The sequence below is a fragment of the Lichenostomus cassidix genome, chromosome 7 (assembly GCF_008360975.1).
Source record: "Lichenostomus cassidix isolate B80296 chromosome 7, HeHo_3.0, whole genome shotgun sequence".
Classification (NCBI taxonomy): Eukaryota; Metazoa; Chordata; class Aves; order Passeriformes; family Meliphagidae; genus Lichenostomus; species Lichenostomus cassidix.
The window spans coordinates 26,827,426-26,843,150 of NC_139488.1; positions in this window are offsets into that span (position 1 = coordinate 26,827,426).

Below are 15,725 nucleotides of genomic sequence, written 5' to 3' on the forward strand. Positions count from 1 at the left end.
TGTGAGCAGGGTCGGAGACCTGGCTGCTTTGAATTTCCAGGAATTAGCTGTTAATGCATTAGCTGTGCTAAGATAAACCCCTGTGTCTGCAAGGCCTGCTGTTAACTCTCCTTTGTGTGTGTGTATGTGTGTGTGCTGAGATACTGATAGCTCTGAAGAAAGAGCATTTGGTGCTGTAGATTCTGGTCTCAGCTTCAGCAAGATAAAGACAACTCTTACGCAGCAATTGTTCAGTGAAGGCCACTTGTTCAGTGCAAGGGAGAAATGGTTGATAAATTTCATTTTTCATTTACAATGGCTTTAAATGGCTTAGAGTAGTAACATGGATTTTAAATTCTGACCATTATTTAAATTAATTGTAAAATTCTAACTCACTTCTATCTGATTAAAATGACAACTTGAATTTACAAATATCCAACTGGCTTTCTTCAGGGCATGGAAAAGTAATTTCCAGGAGAATTCAATAAATGCACAATGAGATCTGCAGTCCCTATTCTCAGCTTATTTTGAATGATTGGTGTGGTTTGATTGGTCTTTCTGTACTTCACTCTTCTGATTACCAGCAAGACCATTCATCCCTATGCACTAGTACAGCTGGACTGTTGGTGGGAAGAGAGTAAAGGTCCCAGGAGCATCCCTTCTCCAGGAGGTTTTGGTACCTGGATATGGTTGAGCTAGAGCTACTCCTCAGGAAAGAGGAAATTTAAATTGAAACCATTTTTTTTTCAGTTGCAATTAGAAGACACTCCAGTTGGTAAATGTGCTTGTATTACATGTGCTTGTGGGTTTCCAAAAGCCTAAAACTGTCATGACGAATAGTTCAATCTATTTGGCCAGACTGACCTCCAACTCTGGTTTGTACCCTCTCTGGGCAAACCTTTGCTTAAGTTTCAGTTCCACCAGATACACACAGTTTTCCTGGAGCTTGTCTTTCCCCAAAGAGCTATATTCAAATACTTGTGACATGCATATATGAATTTCCTTAAAATGGGTGTTTCTGCACATGGCACTGGGGGAGCACTTTGTGGCATTTGTGTGCAAGACAAGAGATGGTGCTGTGTTTGGGAATAGTTTGACTCCCTGGACTTGTGGTTTGCAAAGAAATCTGAAACTATTTGGTTTGGGGCCTCTTCTCACAATTTTCTTAAATCTGTTATTTTTACATGCTGCATGCTTTTCTTTTTGTGCAGCCACGGTTTGCCAAGGAGGGAAGACCATTTTTCCACAGCCTCAGACTGAGAGTGGAAAGAGCCTCTGGGGCTTTGGGATGGGAACCAGACCCATGGGAGCTGGTATCAGTTTCGATCAGAACTCAGAGAGCTCAGAGGGTTTACTACAGGTAGTCCATGGAGCAGTCCAGAGCAAGACCTTTTACTAATGGATTTCTTAATGATTTCCTGGGTGCCACCAGATCCTCTAACCAAGACACTGAAAATTGGGCACCTAGAAGACGACTGCTAGCAGGGACAGAAAAAACAAAGACAAGTAAGAGTGGAGGTTTTTGAAACATGCTTTTCCCAGGGAACACTGGCAACAGCTGTACAAACAGATGGCAGCTGCATGCGCCCTGTATGTGGTGGGCTCGATTCCCTGCCAGGTCACACTGAGCCATGACCATAAGCTTTGCTACGCTGCTTCTCCCTGATTCCTACTTGAGGACCTTCCCTTGCCTTGTTCCTCCAGTAGGGATAACAAGCCTTGGCACTCAGAGCCAGGTGCCAGACTCAGGAGCTACCCCTAGTTCTGCTGAATTTGAAGAATGCAATGTTTGGGATCTCCAACTCCCTTTTTAAAAGTACTCCTGATGTTTCAGTTCATTGTATGATGATGTTTGCCACTGCTGAGAAATTAGGCCTTGCTGTTGATTTACATGTGTATATCTATGCATAGGTGAGATGAGAATAAATCCTGAAGTGAACTATTTCCTTCCTCAGTTCCACCAGAGATTGCCAAGGACTGCTTTCCCAACAGCAGCCCTGAAAGAAAACCATCTCCAAAAGAAACAGACGTAAAAAACCCCCAACTTCAGCTTGGACAAAAAGAGGCTCTTGGGAGACCTTCTTGCTCTCCGCAAACAACCTGAAGAGAGGTTGCAACCAGAAGGGGGTTGATCTCTTCTCTCAAGTAAGAAGTGGCAGGATGAGAGGAAATGGCCTTGTGCCGTGCCAGGGGATGTTTAGGGTGGATACCGGGAACAATTTCTTCACTAAAAGGGTGTCAGGATTGGAACAGACTGTCCAGGAAAGTGGTGAAATCACCATCCCTGGAAGTGTTCAAAAGGCGTGTAGATGTGGCATTTTGGGACGTGGTTCATTGGTGCTGCGTTAACAGCTGGACTCCGTGATGTTAGAGGTCTTTTCCAACCTTAATGATTCTATGATTTTACACTGCATTTTTGTTGCTCGTAAGCGGAAAATTTCTCCTGCAATTCACACGATTTGCTGCAAGCACCTCACCCACCTGTCACCCTCACAGAACTCCTGACACAGGCTGAGAGCCCCAGGTTGGCACTTAAGCTGCTTGGCAATGGCTCAGTGGCCATTTAAAGATTTGAAGGTAGTGACGAGCGATGAGAGCGGCGGGGAGAGAGCCCGACCCAGAGCGAGGATAAACATCCTCCTGGCCGCAGCTCCAGGCACCCGCGGGGCCCTGCGCTGCTCCGGAACTCCTCCTGGGGCAGCAAATGGCCGTGTCTCCTCAGGCCTCTGTCCAACCCTGCCTGCTGCAGGCTGCCCTCACAAAACCTGGTGTTTCCCTCCCAGGGCGACCCCAGTCGCTCCCGTTCCCCGTGCTCCCGTGGCAGGGTAGCCCTGCTCTGGACGTGCCCGTTGCCCGGAGCCCGGGGACAGGGAGGGTTTCCCCGCCGTGCCGCATGTCGGTGCCCCGCAGGTGCCGGCGGCAGCGCAGCCATGGCCGAGGGGCCGGCGCCACCTCCTGGGCACGGCTGAGGGGACACAGCCGGGCTGAGTGAAACTCAACACATCCGAGTGCACTCGGGGGTCCAAGAACAACCACATTCCCTCAGCCTAGGAGCCCCGCCGGGCTACCAGCAGCTTGGAGGACAGGCGGGCACTCAGAAAACCCCTCAGTGTTCTGTGTTTTGGAGCTGCGCTCCCAGAGCTTTCCTCACTTGGTAATGTGGGCTTTTATGCCTTCCAGACTGGTTTACCTCAACCCCCTCAGCTTGGTGCAGAGAGCCCAGCGTGGTCCCAGGTGCTTTGCCAGCTGTGGAAGAACACTTTCTGAGGCCTGACTGCTGGTGCTGGCGTGACGAGGCTTCACACGGGGCACAGTGTGCCACACAGGTTTTGTGGCCTTGGGAGTCTTTGGACTTGTTCTGCCCAGCAGAATGCTGACTGTGAGAACACAGGAAAGAAGATGGACCAGTCTCACTAGTGTCGGGAAGCCACGGGAAGGGTGCCTTTCCTGGGCTAAGGTGGTGGGATGTGCTGTCCCGGTGCCCTGCTCCGTCAGACACACCTCTGAGGACTGGGTGAGTACCTCGACCCTGCCGTGAGCAGGAGCAGAGCAGGCAGTGCTGCACTAACCCTGCTCCCTGTTTCCACACAGGATTTGGCTTGTGCCAGGCAGGTCAGAGCTTGGGACTGGTGGACCTGTGCCTGTCGATGCAGGCATGCCCCCAGAGTCTGTGGAGGTGTTCAACAGAGATCTTCTCATCTGCACTTAAAAGCCTCCTGAACTCAGTGCCTCTCAAGGAGGGTGTAACACTCAGTCATTGCTAAGCATTGGCTGAAGGTGGGGTTCTGGGGACCAGGATTTAGCAATCATGCTGAGGTTTCACAGAACTGTAGGAGCTAGGAAGAGGCAAGGTGCATTGTATTTTTTTCCCCTCAGTTTACTCAGGGTCAGCCTCAAGAGGTTTTCATGGTTGTTATCTGATGGAACAGAAAGGAATCTCATCAGTACATCCTTGCCCTGATAACTACTACTCTGCATGGAAGGAGATGATCTGCATCGAGTGAGGCAACCAAGTAACCAGTGAGAAATGGGAGATCTGCACAAATTAATTGTGTTTCTTGGCTAACATACACTGATAAAATCTGGCCTAGATAAGCTTCAGGTATGCTACTGTGGGAATGCAGAATGAATGTCATGGGGTCACTGCCTCTGTGCATTTGGAAGGGACTAGCACTTCCCATCCCATCCTTCAGCCACCTTCCCAGACTGCAAGCCTTCTACTCCTAGGCCTGTCTCTCACTAGGTGTGGGGATGACATCTTGCACAATGCAGTTGCTGTATCTGGTGCTGTTAGGCACCCGAGACCATTTCTGCTAAAGACTGTTCCTTGCAGGAGCCCCTGTGGTGGTGTTTCTCTCAAGAAAAAGGAAACGGTAGAAATTAATCCCTTCCTCTCTAGGGTGTTTTGTGGTTCAAGCAGAGTTGCAATGCAAGAGAGCATTTTTGCCTTGCCATTGACTTGGTGTGACTGTAGGCAAGTAATTTCCTCTTTCTGGAGGAACTTCATGCCTCTGAAAGTCTGAAAAGTCTGTTTCTGACATGAAAAATTGGGTGTGGAATTGCTTGTGCAGTGGTAAAGTGAAGGAGTGTTTTGTTCTTGTTCAGTTGTCTTTTATTATTTACCACATCAAAGAAGAAAATGGGGGAGGTCATCAGCATATGGAGAAATGCTTTCAGAGGAATAATGAATTCACTGAAAAGTACAGTTTTGCGGAATAAAATTATTTGTGAATCTGGCTTGGGTTCAGTGAATTGTTTTGGGCAAAAATGAAGAGGGAGAACTTTTTCAAGGACGGATTTTATTTTCTCACAGCCTCAGAATAAAATATGATCCATTTTGTTGAAAATGATATTTGTTTAAATCACTACAATTTCTGGGGAGGAAAATGGGACATGTAGTGTGGTGTGGAGGAGGGAAGGGCTCAGAGTTTACTAAAAAAGCCTGAAAAAAAGCCTTGAACTGTCTGAGGTCAGACTAATTTATGGGTTATAATTTATTTTCTCAGCCACCATTCAAACCTCCATGTCCTCATCATGATAAACCTGGGCTGATGAGGGGACTCCCTGACACCTTTCTTAGAGTTACAGTTTGCTGCTGCTCTCACCTGGAGGAAGAATTTGGCTCGCACCTCAGTGAAGAACACAGTGGAGTGATAGTGATTTCCAAAGAAGTACTTGAAAATCGTGACTGTATCCTGCAGATGGGTTTTAGGATACGGAGTGTGTCCTCAGAAGGGCTGCCTGCCTTCCTTTCCTCATTGAGCAGGAAGAGCAGAGCATCATCCTCTACATACCTCTGACACACAGCCTTGTTTAACTCCAGGACACTGGGCGGGAGCCCTGCTTTCTGAGACAAACAGTGCCAGACTGAAGCTGTTTTCAGTTGTGTTGTGTTGTGTTGTGTTCCTGCTGTGTTCTAATCAGTTTGAACTTCAGATAGATTGTCTTATCGGGAAAAGCTCCTAACAGACAAACTCTGTCAATTTGTTAGTTTGGTAACGAGCCCTAAAGCCCTGGAGGATGAGGGAGAAACTGCTGCAGCTATACCCCAAGATTTGGTGGGGACTGTGGTGTCTTTATGTTGGGAAATGCTGCTTTTTTTTCTTTTTTCTTTTTTTTTTCCCTTTTTTTTCCTTTTTTCCCCTTGAAACTGAAGGACTGGGCTTGGTGACTATAGTAGTTTATGTCTGAATGTGCTGATGGGGTTTTTCTGTAAGGACATGATTAGTAAAGGCCAGGAGTGATAAAAAATCTGGAAGACATGTATAACACCATCTTAAAAGCCTGGCTTATCCATCCAGTGTGGATGTCGATGAAGAAGCATGCTCTCCTGCATGCTGTATTGCATCCTGTGTGTCCCTGACGCAGCAGTGACTCGGATGAGCTCTGCAGGTTGGACAGCCTGTGTGTGACACCACTGCTGCAGTGGGCAGCTGTGAGGCTCGTGGAGCACACGCCAGTCCCTGGTCCGGCCAGGCAGTGGCACTGAAAGCAAAGCTAAACCCCAGACGTCAGCTCTGGCAAGGTGTGTGCTGATACACGGGAGGTGCTGGGCAGGCTCGCTTATGCTGGGAGGACCGAGCAAGGATATGGAAGGAATGTGAGCTGCAGTTTGCAGAGCACAGGGAACATTCTCCATCCTCTGTCATTTGGGAGTTTGCTCTGTTAGCTCAGTTGCTCACAATGTGCTTTTGCATTCCCAGCTGGATTTCACTGTGGCTCTTGCCAGAGGAAAGCAAGGGTCTTTGTTGCTTGCTCCATTTGCCGTGCAGAATGACAGGGACTTCAACTTTCCCTTCTGCAAGAGAGGTGTGTTTTCAGCCCTCTTTTTGTTCTGCCTCATTTGTCCCATGAATGAGATTCTGACTTGGCTCATGAGTGTATCTGCAAAGTGCCTGGGTGCAAAGAGAAGCTGGAAGAAAAAGTGTTGGTAAAAGCACATGAAAAGAAGGGAGAGTCTGCATGGCAAATATTCTCACTGTAGCTAGTGACAAAGGCAAAGATTTCCTATTGATTTTCTAAATTGCAGAGTATGCACAATGCAACAAATGGTTTTGAGCTGTTGTACTTGAAATGGATGAAAATATTTTGATGAAATCATTTTGTTCAGAAAATACTTCCCAAAAGGGAGGTGGTTTTGATTAAACTCTGCTTGGATCAAGGACGTACAAAGAAATGATTGCATGCTCTATTACAGTGCAAAGCATGGGAGTTGACAGCACTCATCAGGACAGCAGGAGCTGTGAGAGAATGCTGAATGCGAGCTTGGATGAATGTATCCCAACTGTGTGTACCAGGCTGGGGTTTTTGGGTCAAGTTTTTATCAATTCATCCTATTGAAGCTGTTCCCCTTTGTAGAAGAGAAATATTCATTAGCCCTGAGAAAGCTGGCTTCAAGTCACTGTTTGGTTGAAGCTGTGATGTTTATGCAGTATGAAGAAGCTCCAGTAGCAGAGATTGTGGCATGCCCAGTAGCCTGCTTGCAGGAGACCTGCTGAAAAGTCAACATGAGACTTGAAGAGTCTTACCCTGTCCAAGTTGATAGCCCCTCACCACTGGGGTACACATGCATTTCTTTCAGAAAGGATTTGAGAAGCCTTGTTTTTATTTTAAAATGGGATTTTTCAAGGTTGCAAAAATCTCTGTTGGGTTGGTAACCCATTTCCTGCCCAATACCTGTTTCAGTAGAACAGCCACGGGAGTGAAGTGCAGGATTTACTGGGCAATGTGTTCATATCCATGCAGTATCTAATGGAATAGGACAATTAAACTCCAACTCAATAGGTTTCTCTATTTTCCAGATAAATTCTAAATGGGGAACATTGCCCAAAAGGCCTGCTAGAAATCTTTGAAAATACATGAACATAAGTTTCCTTTCAAACTGTATTAGGTATTATCTGTGAAATAACCAGGCGAGCACAGAGCAAGCTGGATCTCTGACCTCCTCAAATTATAAAGTCTCTCTCTGGGTGAATCTGAATTAAAATAACACCACTGGATGAGCAGGCTCCCTTTCTGCTTTGGCTTTGCAGAACAAACACTGTGAAAACAAACAATCTCTCCAACCTTGTGCCCTGTTTCAGAGCATCACCTGCCTTATTCTTATACAATATGTCCCTCACTGAGACTACAGCTATTCCACTCCCATGTGTAGGGACAGAAAGGGTGGTGGGCCAGTGCAGATGTACTGTGGGTTGCCAGATGACTCCACTGGTAGATCACCTAGTGCCCCCAGGCTGTCTGAGTTCATATGCAGTGTTGTTCAGGATGTTCTTACTGCAAAATGGGATTACCATCTGCTCGCCCACCTTTGGTAGACTATAAGTGCTGCTCTTTCCTCAAGGTGTTTTTTAAGGAATGCAGTTACTGCAATTTGACTTCCTCGGGTTTTCCAGCCTCTGAACAAGAAATCGATTTTGCCTGGTGTGTTTGGCCTGTAAATGAGCGGAGCAGTCAGAGGGGTGTCAGTTAGCAGTGGTCTGCACTCTGCATCTACCATGTCTGCAGCAGTGAGGGACTGTGGAGTGCAAACAGACCTGAAAGAAACATCATTTTTGGCCTGTGAGGTCCTGTGGCTTTATGTAAGCAGTATGTAGAGAGTCCCTGAGACAGGAGGCGATGGAACCAAAGGGACTCAATCTGTCCTAAAATACAAGCCAAACCTGCTTGGAATGCAGAATGCTGTTTTTCTTTCACTGCTAGCCCCACGCCTCTTGCCAGGTGGGAAGGTGCAGGCAAAAACCTCAGCTCCTGTCAGCCCCAGCCTGGCTGCCTGTGCCTTACATCAGCATTCCCCTCACCTAACAGGTATATTGCTTTCCTCCTCTGCTGTCTGTCTGATTGATGCTGTCATTTGTGTATTGAGACAACCAGAGACTTATAAATCCTTCCAAATACCCTGTTATTAAAAAGGGATCTCACCTTCAGCTTCAGGGTGGTGAGAAGGGCTCCCTATGCTTCTGTTTGTTAGCTGTGGTTTTGCAGGCAGTGTCTCTTGAGGCTGGAGATAGCACTCAGGTGTGTGGTGGAATGCAGTCACTGAGTAGGTTGCATGTGTCAAAAGGCATCTCGAGGGCAGGCAGAGATTTCAAAGGCAGCAGCCTGCAGAAACTGAGAGATTTGCACCTGCACTGTCAGGGCTGGCAATGTGGAGAAGCGTTTGTGACTTCCAAGTGACTGCTGTCTCCAGAGCAGTTCAGAGTGATGGCACCACCCCAAGGACCCTTTGCTGTTGTTCCTTTCCTGTGGCTGAGGGTGGAGATGGGTGTAAAACCAAAGGCCCAGCTTAAGGTGCTAAGTCTGCATCACAGAGCCTGTTTGTGGGGACAGAAACAGCCAGGATGAGCAAAGCAGGTGTTGTCATGAACTGATGGGAGGCTCCTCATCCTGCTCCCTCCTGTGTCCTAGGGGCTCTGCTTCCATAGGGGAGGGCAGGTGTGGACCAGCCATACACCAAACCTCACAGGTCAGAATACAAAGATATTTATGAGTAGAATCATCCATGTATAGATTTGGCAGTATTGACTGTCTACTTCATGATACCTCCAAAAAACCCCTAAAGCTGAGGTGAATGTCTGTCTCCATGCCTATGGGTTGAGTTTTCCGCATTCTGAAGGTTTCTTCCCCATTTTTTATTATTTTGCCTCTGGCAGAAGGATCTGCTTTAGGGCCAGTGTAATAACTATCATAACTTTGTCAGGCTGACACATCAGTATGGTGCCAATCATGGTTATAGAGACCCTGGGACCACTTCATCACAGCAGCTTCACTCCAAGGCTCCTTTTAATCTTTCCTAATAAAATTTAAATGACAGTAGCTGTTCCAGTCATGAACCAAGAAAAACCTCTCATATTATTTCCTCCTCTTTTTTTTTCCTAGTGTTGGATTCTCTGTTTTATAGTGACTAATTTATATGAGAGCTAACATCTTCCAGAGCTAGCTGTGTGAGTCTGAAACAAGTGACACTTCTTTTTAGTGACTCTCTTCTCAGCAAATAGGATGTTTCTAGAAAGATGTGGAAAATTGTATAGTTGGGCCTTTGCCATCCTCATCAGAATCCAGGCTGAGGTTCCTGATACTTATGGGTAGTTTTGACCAGGGGCTGTTATTGAGCTTGGATAGATATTTGCTGCAGGTTTTTCTAATCAGCCATAAGAGATCTCACCCACTGGTGATGCTGAGGTACCTGTCAGTCCCACATTGAGGTGAGCCAATGCTCCTCACATGCTTCCACTATTCTCCTCTTCCCAGTAGAAGATGGGAGGAGGAGAAGTTTAACAAAACTGCACAACCTTTTCTCTTTAAGCATGAGGGGCATTAAATAGCCTGCCCTACTGGGAAATGGGCCTGACACTTGGACAGAGAGGTAGAGTGGTTTTTAGGAGATTTTTGGATCCTGCAGGCTGCACAGTTCATAGATTTGGACCAGCCCCTGAGAAAAAATTTTTTTGGCACTGAAAGTCAAGCCACAGAAGGCAGTCTCAGCCTTCCTAAAGTGTGAGGGGTCAGAGAGCTGTTTGGAAATCCTGTGGCTTGAACCTCTGTTTGGGCTCTTTCTAGCACTGAACACAGTGGGACTGGAACAATAATTTGGATTATGCCCATGCCTTTTGCTTATTTTTCATTTAACCTGCTGATAGCCTCTATCTTGTATTGCTGTTCAGATCTACTGAGAGTAACTGCTCATGACTGCATTAGTGGGAATGGATGCTTATGACTGATCCCTTGGTGGTTGCAAAACTCATCACGCTTCATCAAAACATAACAGTGTGGTTCAAGCAAGTGTTTTTTTTCTGGTCTGTTCCTCAGTCTGTTTCTAGCAGAAAACTGGAGAATGACCAGAATCACTGAGGCTCTCAGGGTCTTGGTGGGAAAGAGGAAGGATGCTGGTGTGTGTGGGGGGGTTTCAGTCTGGTGGGATGGATGCTCCCCCAGTCCAAACACCCCATGAACATGAGCTCATGTGCTGGGGTTGTGTGCTATGGGAGGGGAAGTGCCGGATTGCTAGGGCAGATTACAAGCATTGCTGTGTTCCCTCCATGTCATTCATAGGTCATGAAGCTGGAGGGAAGGCAGGAGACTGTGCTGGTAATGTGACATCCAAGTGCTGTGGCAAAGATGTGGGAGGTGGGGACTGATGTAAGTTCTCATTTCCCTTAACCTCTCATCCAGTGAATTTTCACTGGCCTAGTGTGGGGAAGACCTGCTCCAGGTCCTGCACCAGCACAGACCTCCTCTTTGACATCATGACTTTTTCTTCCTTTCTTTTAGCAATTGGCCAAGTCTCACATGTAAAGGAAAAGTCTGTGAGTTTAATCAAGGTATTTTCCATTCAGAATGCAGAATGCACATCGGGGAAGGTGATATCTGGGGCATTATTAATACTGCAGTGGTGAAATGTCACTGACTTTGTGGCACAAGCAGGCCTTGATTTACATGGGTATAATAGAGATAAGACTGGGATCCTCAGACTTCAGTGTCAAAGGCCTGCAAAGTTGAATTACATTTTCCTCCCTGGTGATGGAAATGTAGTCCTGGGGCGAAATGAGTTGTTTGCTCTCATATGAATTCTTTCTGAAGTAGTGTTCCCTTCAGAAACTCTAACTGGAAGCCAGTATCTCTCTTCTTGGCAGTCTCAGAGGGAAAAACGAGAAATTAGCGATCTGGGAACAACATTTTTGCCATCTCTCAACCATCCATGTTATCTCATTTAGTTAGAAGAGGAATTGTTACCAGGCGCATCTGCAGCGTCTGGGTGGGGCATGAGAGAGCATTCAGGAGACACACTGTGCATCCCAACCTCTGTCACTTTCTGTAGTCAATCCCAAACAGACCATTTTTGAAGGAGATAATATCTTTTGTTTACATTTCATATCTTTATTCAATATCCAGTGTCCTTCTCTCAGCCTGCATCTTTCTGCATGACTGTTTGGCCCATACCCACTGGCATCATTGTCCTCTTGTGCTGATTCCTTGCCAGCACACCTTGCTGGAGATCTGTCCCTTTAGCAACCCTGCATGTTCTGGGAGACTTGACCCTCAAAGACTTCTGGCCAAACTCAAGAGCTTGGGTGTTACAAGGCATCATCAGCTCTTTCTCTCCTAGGTTTCTTGCAGTTGGCTCATTCAGAAGTGCTGCCTAGACTGGCATTTGCTTTGCTGACTGTTTTCAGTACTTAGTACTTCTCATGTTTTAGAAGTTGTGGGGGAAAGTGAACTAAGCTTGTATGTGTAAGGGATCCTAATGTGAAGTTAAGTATCCTTTAGCCTGTGGATATTGTTTTGGTGGTAAGATGGGAGTTCTGGTGCTGCTGTTGCAGGAAATGAGTGTGAAGACCATGTACGTGGGTGGCTGATGGCTGGACAGGCCTTGGCTGCTTGTTTCCCTGTGTGCCAGTGGTTCTCACCTACTTCTTATTACAGTGGTGTTCCTGGGTACCATTTATCATTCCTTCAATTCTGTAATAATTTATTTTAAATTACAGCAGGAATTAAGAAACTATGGCAAATTTGGCAGAGTTTCTATTTTTCCTCTTTCAGGTATATGTCCTCCTGTGACCTCCTAGGTACTTGCCCTGTTCTAAATTGAAAATACCCCCTAAGGGTTGTCTCCCCAGGGGCCACCTTGTTCCCATTGAGGCAGAACAAAAGTCACACATGTCATATGGATTTCTGACAGCAGTCTGTGTAGTTCAGGGGCTGTTTTCAGGGTGGATTAGGACCTTGCTTCTCTTTTTCAAGGGACCAAACCACTTTGAGCTCAGTCTAAACCATGTAAAGATTTTACAAGATGACTAGAATTTGCTGCAGATTAAAGCCATCCAGAGACACATTCCTGAGTCTATTGCTTTTGGTGGATCTCTAAAGAAGATCATAAATGGTCAGTTTTGGAGCCTAAAAGACCCCAAGGGGGTAACTGAGGCTCCAAGACATACAATAACTCTGGCAACAACTTTTAAATCCCTTTTATTTTCTCTTACATTTTAAATCCTGTACCCCTGTGCCTTTTTTTACCATATGTGGTTTTTAGCAGAGAGCGCCCAGAGTTCTGTTTATAGGGGACTCGGATGTGAATTATTACCTGTGAAGCTTGCAGTCAGGTAGTGGGTTATAATACTAATTAAGGCAAATGTCACAGCAAGAGCATGCTGACGTTGTCAGAATTAATGGCCCAGAGCATTACTACTTAGCACACCTTTTGAAGTTAATGGAATCGTATTAATTGGGATCTTGGAGGGACTGAGGGACACAGAGTACATCACTCCTGAGCAGCACCTCTGTTATTACATTAGAGCTGGAATAGCTTCCAAGTTGCTCCTGCCTTTTGGGCCCCTTTTGCACAACCATTTCACAAATGGGTGGCTCTGATAAGGCCCAGGGGAAGGTTGTTTAGTTCTAGGGTAAGAGGTGAAAAAGTCTGTTCCTGCTGTGGTTGCAGAGAATCACTCTGCCTCCAGAAACCAGTGCTGAGGACTGCCAAAATGCCTTTCACACAATCCTGAAGGGACAAGGAGATGTGTTCAAAAATACTGTGTACCCTTGTCTCTGAGTCTGATTCTGCAAATTTATCTCCCCTCCACAGTGTTTGTTCCAATGAGCACAACAGGATATTGGTGCAAGGCAGAGTGTCAGAGTATTAAAACAAAAGTGTCTGTCAGAGTACTTTTGGCTATTAGCCAGCTGTGCTAGCACTGAGACCAGCACAGTGCATGGTTAAACCTAATGCCAAAAAGAAATCTAGTTTTGAAATAGAAAACAGCAAATCATGGAGGTCATTTGCTTTCTCTGAAAAAAAAAAAAAAGCCTGAGATGCTGATGTTTATAGAAAACCAAAACTCAAAACTTTTAATGCAGTCCTTTGAGCAGATGAGGAAGAAGAAAAAAACCCCAAGTTTTCTACTGAGGATTTTGATTCTAAAGCAGAATGTTCTCATTTTCATCCAAGTTTTCCACATGGGGGAAATAATTTTTAAGCATCTCTCATATAAAGTAATTAACCATAGATGAGAAATGGATGGTTTCAGAAGAATAGGAACACATACTATCTTTAGATAATGGTATTAAATCCATTGTGCACTGGAATGGAAGTTTTTATGATACTGTAGATTTTCTGTGCCATTTTATTCTTGTTGAGTTTAGATTCTAAAGAAATTACTTAGCTATGATAAAACATTTTTTTCTGTATTAACAGGAGCACAGTTATTGATTGTCCTTTGTAATGTTACTGGGATGTGGCTTCATGATTACAGGTGACTAAATTTGTAGGCTTTCACATTCTCTCCTGGATTAGCATAGGGGAAGCATTTGTATTTTCTAGAAACAGTGATGATTTCAGGTCAACTCAGTCACCCACTGCATGGAAGTAGAAACACAGCATGGCTGAGCCAGTGCTGCCCAGATGGGAAGATCCTTCTCAGCTCCATGCTGGGCTCTCCTCCCACCTCAGAAGCTTGACTGCAGTATCTCTCCAGAGCTCATCCCATATGGTGCTGGTCAGCTGAGCAGGAGCTGGAGTATGTGAGCCTGAAAGCTGCTGCAGGCTTCCTGCATGATGTTGGACATGCCTCAGCCTCACTGCTGGGTCTGCTGTGCAGCCTGTAAGTGGCTGTAAGGGAGGGCAGGGTTTGCCAGCAAAAGCCCTTCTGCTCAGGGCAGTTTCTATCAGGGCTTCTTACCCTGACCTGAGGCTGCAGAACTGCTTTGCTCCCAAGCAAGCCCGAAATGCTCCTGGCTGTTTAAATCTGTCGCAGTTCTGTTTGAACTGAAAGATTCCTCTGTTCCTCGGTAGAGCGTGTTGTAAAACAGTGACATTTGTTAAATGGAGAACACGTAGGGCAAGGACTCCATCAGCTCTGAGGAGACAGTGAGTAATGATCTCTTAATGTCTGAGAGCTTTAAAGCTACTATAATATTCTTCAAAGTCAGGGTAGTGTGGTGGGGCGCCGCTCAGCTATCCCGTGTTCAGGGGCAGGTCGCCGCCGAGCACACAGCTAGACACTTCTTCAGCATCATCTCTGCAGAGGGAAGCATTAGTTGCTGTGCAATGTGCATCACAGCCCAGACAGATTTATTATTTACTTGCGAGTGTTCCTGTGGCACCCATCACTCAGCTGGTTACCTGAGCCTGCCAGACACTGCTTTGCACTTGGAGAGGTGTCTGCTCTGCCCTCTTCCTGACACAAATCAATGTGCTAAGCCTCAGTGCATTTGGGAAGGAGGTAAAAGTTGCACAGCTGTCACCATGAAAGGAGGAATGGAGGGAAAGGTCGTGTCTGTGATCAAATGGGACCCTGTGGTACTGCTGGACATGGGTCTTGCTGTTTTGGATCCCTCAGACTTGTGGTGCCAGTGATCTCTGTCTTGTTCCATGGCTTCATCTTACCCCTTTGGGAAGTTCCTGGCCCTGCAGAGCTCAGAAGAAGAGGCAGGACAATAACTTAATTTAGGCTGATTGTCTCTTCCCCTCTTATGTTGAGCTCCTGAGCTGTCCAGGGCACATGCAGAACCTGTGAAGATTCTCTTTCAGCCACCATGACCTCTACTGCCATGCACAGCACAAGGCTGAAACTGATCCTTCTCTGTCACATGAAGATGCACATTTATGCCACTTGAAACTTGGCCAAATAACAACTAAGTGGTAATGAACTGTGTGTTTTTGGCTTCAGAGTCTCTGGGACAGAGGGATGGAAGCAGAGACATGATTTATATTCTCAAGCCTGTTATTTACAAGCAGTCATGCTCCTCATCTTTCTGTAGACAAGCAGAAAGAGTTGTAAATTTGCCATATACAGTCTCTTGAGCTAATGCTTATGGGAAATGTAATTTAAAACATTAATTTGTCCTGGAGAACTGAACCTGAACAGCACTGCCATGGAAAAAGGCACAAAACCTAAAAATAGGTCGATGCACTCCATACCATCCTTAGTATAAAAAATTTACTATCCATATAGATACAACAGAAGAAGCAGGAGGGAAATTAGGTCTCCTGAGTGGCAATTCACCTTATTAATCACTGTCACTGATGGCTAGTTAAGGACTAATTAAGGGCTAACTGTGGGTCAGGAGAAGCAAACCAGCTACCAAATAGACATGACAGCATTGGGCATTTATTCCCTAACTGATCACATAAACCTGAAAGTGTAACTCCTACTTCTAGTAAGCATGGGATACTCACATTTTGGAATTTATCTGAAAAACAGTTATGCCGTGTTTTTAAGGAAAAGTCTTGTGTGTATTTTTGTGGGAAT